A 10,568-nucleotide genomic window follows, 5' to 3' on the forward strand; every position below is an offset into this window, starting at 1 on the left:
ACAAGATTGGAAAGAGAAAAACTTCAGGAGGTTCCTGAAGCACACAGAAAAGTTAACATTTAGGCCTAAACCATAGGGGATCAAGAAGAGGGAAGAATAGATGGCTATGAGAGAGGTAAATTCGACAGGATTTGCTTGGATGTAAGAAGTAAAGGTATGAAAAGGTTTAAGGGGTACCTAAGGCTTCTAATTTGGTTAAAAGATTAAAATAGATTACTATTGACTAGGAGAGGGACCTAGGAGGAGAATCAAGTTTTGAGAGAGTTGGGATGAGTTCATCTAAGTCTAAAATGAATATGAAATACCTGTGAGTTCTTTAGAGTAAGATTATTCAATTTGGGCACCACTGATATTGTAGGCCAGATAATTCTTCGTTGGAAGCCATTGTCCTGTCTACTGTAGGATGGTTAGCAGCATCCCTAGCCTGAGACCCACTGGGTGCTGGGACCACCCTATTCCCAGTCCTGAAAATCAGAGATGTCTCCAGACATGGCCACGTGTTCTCTGGGGTACAAAACCTCTCTCTGTTGAGAATTGTGGGTTATTTATTTATTTATTTATTTATTTATTTATTTTTGAATGCACCAAACACATCCACATTTTTTTTAAGCAAATGACAAAGACCCAGTTTACCGGCTTTACTTTTTTTTTAAACCTAAGCTTAACATTACATATTTAAACAACTGTCAAATCTTACTAAGTTGCCAGTGTTCATGCACAACTAGAAACACATCCACAGGGATCCCTGGGTGGCGCAGCAGTTTAGCACCTGCCTTTGGCCCAGGGCGTGATCCTGGAGGCCCCGGGATCGAATCCCACATCAGGCTCCCGGTGCATGGAGCCTGCTTCTCCCTCTGCCTGTGTCTCTGCCTCTCTCTCTCTCTCTCTCACTGTGTGCCTATAATAAAAAAAATTAAAAAGAAACACATCCACAATTTATATTAAACGGAAAACGTATTAAAATTGAGATTATTTTCGTGGAAGATTCATCCTGGCAATGTGAACTTCACAGCAGGCTGACTCTACTTGGCTCACATTTCAAACACAATGGAAAAGCAGGTCCGTTCTGGTGTTAGTGTACGAAAGAGTCATGGCCACCTTGGATTATGTTTAATAAAAAAGCAAAGTGCACACAAATATTTACAACAATTTTAAAAGACAAAACAGAACAAAACAAAAACCAAAACAAAAAAAAAAAAAAACCAAAACAACGGTCCCAACAATAAACTCAAAAGTTTGAGTTGACAAATAGGGCTCTGATGAGCTGTGTCTAAATACTTTAGATTAGGTACAGTTATACTGCAAGTTGAGTTCAAGAAATTTCACAGAGGAAGACATGGACATGGCCAACAAGCACATGAGAAAATGCTCCGCATCACTGGCCATCAGGGAAATACACATCAAAACCACAATGAGATCCCACCTCACACCAGTGAGAATGGGGAAAACTAACAAGGCAGGAAACAACACATGTTGGAGAGGATGCGGAGAAAGGGGAACCCTCTTGCACTGTTGGTGGGAATGTGACCTGGTGCAGCCACTCTGGAAAACTGTGTGGAGGGTCCTCAAAGAGGTAAAAATAGATCTACCCTATGACCCAGCACTGTTGGGGATTTACCTCAAAGATACAGCCAAACTCCGGGACACCTGTACCCCAATGTTTCTAACAGCAATGTCCACAATAGCCAAACTTTGGAAGGAGCCTCGGTGTCCATCGAAAGATGAGTGGATAAAGAAGATGTGGTTTATGTATACGATGGAATATTCCTCAGCCAGAAATGACAAATACCCACCATGTGCTTCCACGTGGATGGACCCGGAGGGTATTATGCTGAGTGAAGTAAGTCAATCGGAGAAGGACAAACATTATATGGTCTCATTCATACAGGAAATATAAGAAATAGTGAAAGGGGTTATAGGGGAAAGGAGAAAAAATGAGTGGGAAATATCAGTGAGGGAGGCAAAACATGAGAGACACCTAACTCTGGGAAACGAACAAGGGGTAGTGGAAGGGGAGGTGGGTGGGGGGTGTTATGCTACATGTTGACTAATCGAACTCCAATAAAAAAATACATACAAAATATACAAATATATACCCAAAAAAAGTTGAGTTTGTTTGAAATCTTCAAAAAAGCGTGTCCCTGTCAGTCCTCAGTGGTGCCCGTTACAGCTAACATGTCTGCTACACGCATGCATTGTTACTTGTGGTCCAAGTGTAGCAGCTGCTCCTTACCATTTATCGTCAAGGACTTTAACTGGCCGTTGTCTTCAACTTCTACTCTTTCTTCACCATTCTCCACAATTCTCTTTGTAGTGATTTTTCTGCCATTACCATTTTAGTAGAAGGGGATGTAGATTTGAAGTTGCCCATCCCACTACCACCAAATGTCATGGAAGAGAATGAAGTGAAGCCCCTGGGACCTGGCGATGCGAAGGAAGTAAATCCTGTATCAAAAGAAGAAAACCCTCCTTGGAAAGATGGAAATCCACTGAAGGTGGAGAAAAACAACCCCACGCCTTGGTTCCTGCTCCCAGGGGGGCCTCTTCTGCTCCCAAAGAAGTCCTCAAATGGGTCTTTGAAGAAGTCAAAGGAAAATGGATCCCTTGCACCAAAAAATTCCCTGAAGAAGTCATCTGGGTTACAGAATGTGAAGCCAAACTCCAACAGTGTCAAAATGAACCCCACCTCCACCATCTAGCCTTTCTTTGCCGTGTCTGTCATAGATGTCCCTTTTTTTGCATCTGATAACACCTCATATGCCTCAGCTACTTGCTACTTATTTCTTCTCTGCTTCTTCTTTATTTTCAGGGTTTTTATCTGGATGCCACTTTAGGGCCAGTTTCCAGTATGCCTTTTTATTTTTTTTAAAGGTTTTATTTATTTATTCATGAGAGACACAGAGAGAAAGGCAAAGACACAGGCAGGGAGAGAGGGAGAAGCAGGCTCCATGCAGGGAGCCTGATGCAAGACTTGATCCCGGGACTCCAGGACCATGCCCTGGGCCGAAGGTAGGTGCTAAACTGCTGAGCTACCCAGTGATCCCCCTGGTACGCCTTTTTAATATCCTCAGCTGAGGCATGTCTCTGCACGCCTAGAACGTCATAGTAATCCACCATGTTTTAATAGGCTGTTAGAGTGAGTCCTAGGACAGGGAGTCGGTGGCGGGTAGGAGGCATGGCGGGGCAGCGGCCCAGGTCCCCTCAGCTCTAGCATCGTGGGTTTATTTATTTATTTATTTATTTATTTATTTATTTATTTTGCATCGTGGGTTTAGATGGAGGCTGTTCCCAGGGGTTCCACTGCCTTGCATATCCTAATGGACCCGTATTTGCATCTCAGCCCACACCTTCTCCTGAGTTCTAGACTCACACAATAAACAGCTTACTAGACATTTCCAGAGTGGCTGGACAGGATGAGGGCCCAATTCAATTCAGGATGATATTTAATCCCATCTGCACAAATTCTGTTCAGAATCCCATTCAAGGTGTCAGTTCTTTAAAATGCCTAAGGGGGCACACACTGCTGTCAAATTCTCGCCTGTATAGAGAAATTCCTCTCTAGAAAAAGAGAAAAATGAGAAAGGAAAAAGATTTTTATTTTGGAGCCTGGGAGTAATGGCTCCTTAATAGCTAAATAGGTGGATGTTTCAGGACCTTAGGGAAATCTATGAATCCAGAAACAGACTGTTCAATCACTTAACACTGGTCAGATAACAGGGTTGTCCTAAATTCATGGGTTTAAATGTGTCAAGGAGAATTCATTCTATGTGAGAATAGAGCTGATTCTTTCCCTTCATTTTATTATCTTCTCTAATAATATGACAAATATATATTTATTATAGAAATGTTTAAAACAGAAAAAGGATAAAAAATGTATAATTGTTCATGAACTGACCGCTCAGACGTATTCTAGATTTTATATCCTTGTCATACATTTTTTAAAAATTGGAATCCAGTTGAATAGATGCTTTTATCTCCCAGCTTTTTAAACATTATAATGTGGAGGTCTGATGACTATACTATAGTTAGTCATTCTTATTGAGAGATTAACTTTCCGTATTTCAGGATTTTAAATAATGCCCCACAGAACATTCTTTTTTTTTTTTTTAAAGATTTTATTTATTTAATCATGAGAGACACAGAGAGAGAGGCAGAGACACAACACAGGCAGAAGGAGAAGTAGGCCCCATGCAAGGAGCGTGACGTGGGACCTGATCCCGGGACTCCAGGATCACGCCCTGGGCCAAAAGCAGGTGCACTAAACCACTGAGCCACCCAGGGATCCCCCCCACAGAACATTCTTAGACCAAATCTCTGATAACATCCCTGTGTCTCCTCAAGCTAGAGTCTTAGAGGGGTATAAAATGTTTCTAGGTCCCTGATCCATGTTGTCATGTCATATCCCAGAATAACTGTACCATGTACACACCCACCAGTGATGTGTAAGGTGAGTCTCTTACCCCATTCTCATCTTCATCACCAAAACTTTAAAAACAACAACAACTTTGCCTATCTGAAGTGCATGATCATTTTTTTCCCACCTTAAATTAGGCTATAAGATTTGTGTTACTAGTTGTTTCCTAAAGGGTACAACACTCATTGTTCAAGTGGGAAAGGAAAAGCATTCAGGCTCAGCTGCTGCTTGGAGGCCTGGGCTAGGCCAGGTCACCGTGAGGAGGGAAGTGAAGTGAATCTGCACACCCAAACCTCCTTATGCACAGTTTCCTCCTATAGCCTCCCTTGTCAAACAACACATGTTGGAGAGGATGTGGAGAAAGGGGAATCCTCTTGCACTGTTGGTGGGAATGTGACTTGGTGCAGCCACTCTGGAAAACTGTGTGGAGGTTCCTCAAAGAGTGAGAAATAGAGCTATCCTATGACCCAGCAATTGCACTGCTGGGGATTTACCCCAAAGATACAGATGCAGTGAAACGCCGGGACACCTGTACCCCGATGTTTACAGCAGCAATGTCCACTATAGCCACACTGTGGAAGGAGCCTCGGTGTCCATCGAAAGATGATGGATAAAGAAGCTGTGGTCTATGTATACGATGGAATATTCCTCAGCCATTAGAAACGACAAATACCCACCATGTACTTCGACGTGGATAGAACTGGAGGGTATTATGCTGAGTGAAGCAAGTCAATCAGAGAAGGACAATCATCATATGGTTTCATTCATATAGAGAATATAAAAAATAGTGAAAGGGGGATCCCTGGGTGACGCAGCGGTTTGGCTCCTGCCTTTGGCCCAGGGCGCGATCCTGGGGACCCGGGATCGAGTCCCACATCAGGCTCCCGGTGCATGGAGCCTGCTTCTTCCTCTGCCTGTGTCTCTGCCTCTCTCTCTGTGTGTGTGCGTGACTATCATAAATAAATTAAAAAAATTAAAAAAAAATAGTGAAAGGGATTATAGGGGAAAGGAGAGAAAATGAGTGGGAAATATCAGAGAGGGAGACAAAACATGAAAGACTCCTAACTCTGGGAAACGAACAAGGGGTGGTGGAAGGGGAAGTGGGCGGGGGGTTGGGGTGACTGGGTTTTGGGCATTGAGGGGGGCACTTGATGGGATGAGCACTGGGTGTTATGCTATATGTTGGCAAATCGAACTCCAATAAAAAATACTTAAAAATAAAACAATGAAATAAAATAAAATTTTCTAACAAAAACTAAAAACAAAATCAGAAAACCTCTCTTGTCTTAGGAGCATCCAGCATCTTTACACTTTTTTAACTCTTTCAAATTTTGTTCTTAAAAGGAATTACTTGAGGTTGGGGAAGGCTAAATTTCTTAATCACTGATGGGTATTTAAATTTTGATTTTATTTCTTTTACTTACAAGCACAGCGAAATGTTTCTTCTACCCTGGAGAAGGATGGTCGATATCATCTACAAGTCTTGGAGGGTTTAAGAGAAGATCCCTGTTCCTGAAAGACTGAGCTGGTCCTGAGAGAGTGAGATCAATGCCGGTATTGAGTAGTGATTCCTGAGACTGGTCTGACCAAGGGTCACCTGTAGAAGAGAGCTCTCCCTTGTTTTGTTGACTTGCTCTTTGGGTTTGGGATTGTGTGTTGGGATTTGGTGTGAGATAGTCCTTCTTCTCTTTCACCTACTCCCTCTTCCCTTCCTTCCTTCCTTTTGCAAATTACAAAACAACATGCACTTGTTTGAACCTGCATTTGTCACAACAAGTATGTGTCATTTTTGTAATTTAAAATAATTTCAAAGGAAATAGAAGTTTTTTCTTATCCCTTCATCCATGCCTCTGAGGTAATTATGTTAACAGACTGGTATGCAAGCCTCCACACCTCTACCTGCACATACAAAACACGTACCAACATGAGCGTGGGGGGACAGTTCATTTCTTTTCCTTTTACCAATATGCCTCTTATTATTATGCCTGTTGCTATTATTACTATTATGCCCATTGCTCTGCAGCTTGTTCTGTTAACTGAACAATACATCATGTATATCATTTCAAGTCAAGGCATATAGGCTAATTTACTCCTCCTCCCTTTTATTTTTTTATTATTATTTTAAAAGATTTTATTTATTTCTTCATGAGAATACACAGAGAGGAGAGAGAGAGAGAGAGAGAGAGAGAGGCAGAAGGAGAAGCAGGCTCCATGCAGGGAGCCCGTCGCGGGACTTGATCCTGGGTCTCCAGGATCACGCCCCAGGCTGAAGGCAGTGCTAAACTACTGCTGTCCTCCTCCCTTTTAAAAATAGGGAGCTTTTACTTTTTTTAATTTAAATTTTAGTTAGTTAACATACACTGCAATCAATATTGGTTTCTGGAGTAGAATCTAGTGGTTCATCACTTGCATATGACACCCAGTGCTCATCACAGCAAATGTCCTCCTTGATACCCATCACCCAGTGGTGATACCCTTAATACCTTAATATCCTTAATATCCCCCACCCATCTCCCTCCATCAACCCTCAGTTAGTTTTCTATCATTTAGAGTCTCTTATGGCATTTCCTACACTCCTTTTTTTTTCTTCTCCCCATGCCCATATGTTCATCTGTTTCTTCCTTAAATTCCACAGATGAGTGAGATCATATGGTATTTGTCTTTCTCTGACTGACTTATTTTGCTTAGCATCATACACTCCAGCTCCATCCATGTTGTTGCAAATGGCAAGATTTCATTTTTTGATGGCTGAGTAATATTCCATTGTGTATATACACCATATCTTCTTTATCCATTCATCAGTCAATGGACATTTGGGCTCATTCCATCATCTGGCTATTGTTGATAATGTTGATATAAACATCAGGGTGCATGTGCCTCTCCAAATCAGTATTTTTGTATCCTTTGGGTTGATACCTAGTAGTGCATTTGCTGGATCATAGTGGGGTTCTATTTTTAACTTTTTGAGGAAACTCCAAATTGTTTCCCAGAGTGGCTGTACCAGTTTGCACTCCCACCAACAGTGCAAGAGTGTTCCCCTTTCTCCATATCCTTGACAACATTTTTTGTTTCTTGTGTTGTTAATTTTAACGATTCTGACAGGTGTGAGGTGGTATCTCATTGCGATTTTGATTTGTATTTCCCTGATGAGGGGTGATGTTGAGCATCTCTTCATGTGTTTCTTAGCCATCTGGGTGTCTTCTTTGGAGAAATGTCTATTCATGCCTTCTGCCCATGTCTTAACTGGGCTATTTTTTGGGTGTTGAGTTTGATAAGTTCTTTTTAGATTTTGGCTATTAAACCTTTATTAGAGACATCATTTGCAGATATCCTTTCCTAATCCATAGGCTGCCTTTTAGTTTTGTTGACTCTTTCCTTCCCTGTGCAGAAGCTTTTTATCTTGATGAAGTCCCAATAGTTCATTTTTGTTTTTGTTTTCCTTGCCTCCGGCAGTGTGTTCAGTAAGAAGCTGCTATGGCCCAAGTCAAACAGGATGCTGCCTGTGTTCTCCTCCAGTACTCTGGTGGTTTCCTATCTCACATTTAGGTCTTTCATCCACTTTGAATTTATTTTTGTGTAAGGTGTAAGAAAGTGGTCCAGGTTTATTCCTCTGCGTGTGGCTGTCCAATTTTCCCAACACCATTTGTTGGAGAGACTGTCCTTTTTTCCATTGGATATTCTCTCCTGCTTTGTTGAAAATTAGTTGACCATACAGTGTGAGTCTATTTCTGGGTCCTAAAAATAGATAACTTTTAACTGAATAAAGTAATAGATGCACCTGTACAAAGTTCTATCAGTACAAATGTACACAATGAAGTATTTGTGTGCCTCTCACCCCAGACACTCAGTCCTCTTCCTCAGAGGCGACAATTGTATATAATAACAGGATATTAAGAAGAATTTTTCCTTTCTCCATGGAATTGGCAAGTAAGGCCCAGAGCTAAGGGCAGAAGCAAAATGACTCCACACTCTCAAGAGTCCTACCAACATTTGGAGCTGGGCACCGTCCCCAGAGCAAGCAGAAGTTGCATTAGCACTATCAGCAAGCCCTGGGCCTGACTCCCTAGCACGTAAGGGGAGGGCAGGGATGGGGAGAAGAAATGAAAGCCTTGCTATTATCCTGAGGAGAGCAAGGCAGTACGCTTGTATATCCTAACCCTTCCACCCCCAAAGCCAAGTGAAGCAGAAGGGTCCAAGGGAAGGAGTTGGCCGTGGCACAGCCATTTCCTCATGACTTTACTTGGCAAGGGTGTTGGAGCTTCCTGTGAGTCAGGGACACCATTGCATGCCTCTGAATGAGAGCCATGTGGCTTCCCCACCCCTGAGGGGAATCCCAGCTGCAAAGGCTGTGGAAGTTGCCACAGTGGCAAGAGCTGGATGGTCTCTTCAGGACGCTGTGCTTCAGAGGGGGGGCCTCTGAAGAAGTTGGGCCGACAGCCCTTGAAGTGCTCACATTTGAGCAAAGGCCGCACAAGGCAGTGATGACACAATTTAGTAGAACCGTTGATAAGCAACAAGGAGAGGATTATAATTGTACCGGGTAAATAAAGAGACCTTTGTTCTTTGCCCTAAATGTCTTTCCTGTCTGGGAAGCTCTGGGCAATAGTTCTCACCTGGTGTAGCAGCCCCTCACAAGGTACAGTTTAGAAATTTGTGGAGGTGGTTTTGGAGTTGTCAATGACAAGAAATGACAAGAAACCATTCCTGGCACCATTGCCAGGGACTGGGGATGGTAGATGATTTACGGGGCACAAATGCTATCTTGCTACAAACCTGTCCCATGCAATTATCCAGTGTTCTTCTGCTCATTCATGTCAGAAACCTATACAGAACTATCTGAGCCTAGGACCAACTATGTTTTAAATACAAGTATTTTTATAATTTCATTTTACTGTTTATATAACCGTAAAATTATTAAATACAAAACATAAGATTCAAATGTTTTAAAACACACCGAATTTTATTATGCATGATTATGGGCTGTGATTTAGCATGACCCTTTCCCAACAATCCTCACTTCTAGCTAGGGAACAGAAAGCAACCGTGGTATTTCTGCTATAATCACAGCATCTCACTGGATTTGTAAAAGGGTCTGAGTAAATAGGGTAGACATTGAACATGTTGAGGTGGTTAAGTTTCTGCTTTGGGTCCCTGATCGTTTTTCAATCCTGCTCTAACTGTGCACACTAAGGAGAAGGAAAGGGGTTTATTGTCTGTTGAGAACCCGAAACATGTCAAGGTGCTGCTGGGTAACTAACCTGGAATCCCCAGATCACTTGCTCTCCATTTTATGGGTGAGGAACCCAAGGCTTTAACGAAGAGTAAGGCAGCCAGACCTCGTGATCCTTCTCTGTTTACTCCCTCTTTTCACTCACCTTTGAACTTTAGATGTTTTTGTTTCTCTGTTATGCAAAGTAATCACTGCTGCTCAAAGTGACATCCTTCTTCCTTTGTGGTTGCCGAGATGCCCAAACAGTGGTTTCCTTTGGGTAACAACCTTAAGTTAGCTTTGGCTCTTTCTCTTTTGATTTTCACAGATAATTAGCCACCTGGTAATTTTTCTTCCATGGTTGTTCTTGGATTTACTGCGTTTTTCGGAACAGTCAAGTCCTTGGACACTTCACGTTTATATATGGGTAAGTGATTTATCCCCTCTAAGTCTAGGTTTTCCCACTCGTGAAACAAAAATGACAGGGGTTGAAATAAAATCAGCACTCAATAAAGCTTACTCAGGAAGCCAATAAGGAAAACAGGATTTACAACTAGGATGGTGCCTCCTTCTCCTCCCCTTCCTTTGCAGTCCCCCAAAGGGGCTCTCTTTGGACATCAAGGGGTCATGCAATCCAACTCTGGCACCGACAATCAGGAGTTATCCCAGACCCCACAAGTTGAAGGACACAGTCCTCAACCTGACTATCCTCACTTCAGACCAACTGCCGACAAATCCGGAGGGTTTGCATGACTCCTCCGAGGTCTGATAATTTGCTAGAATGACTCACAGATCTCAGGAAAGCACTAAATTTAAGATTACAGTTTCCTTATTTTTGCTTATTTTTTTTTCTCTCAAAGATTTTATTTATTTATTCACAAGACACACAAAGAGAGGCAGAGACATAGGCAAAGGGAGAAGCAGGCTCCCTGCGGGGAGCCCGGT

At 42.3% G+C, this 10,568-nt stretch overlaps 1 pseudogene; it reads right to left on the bottom strand.

Annotated features, from left to right (window-relative positions):
* Window positions 1-2,198: 2,198 nt before the first annotated feature.
* Window positions 2,199-3,148, bottom strand: LOC112928103 (dnaJ homolog subfamily B member 6-like; annotated as a pseudogene).
* Between the last annotated feature and the right edge of the window lie 7,420 nt (window positions 3,149-10,568).

The sequence above is a fragment of the Vulpes vulpes genome, chromosome 6 (genome assembly GCF_048418805.1).
Source record: "Vulpes vulpes isolate BD-2025 chromosome 6, VulVul3, whole genome shotgun sequence".
Classification (NCBI taxonomy): Eukaryota; Metazoa; Chordata; class Mammalia; order Carnivora; family Canidae; genus Vulpes; species Vulpes vulpes.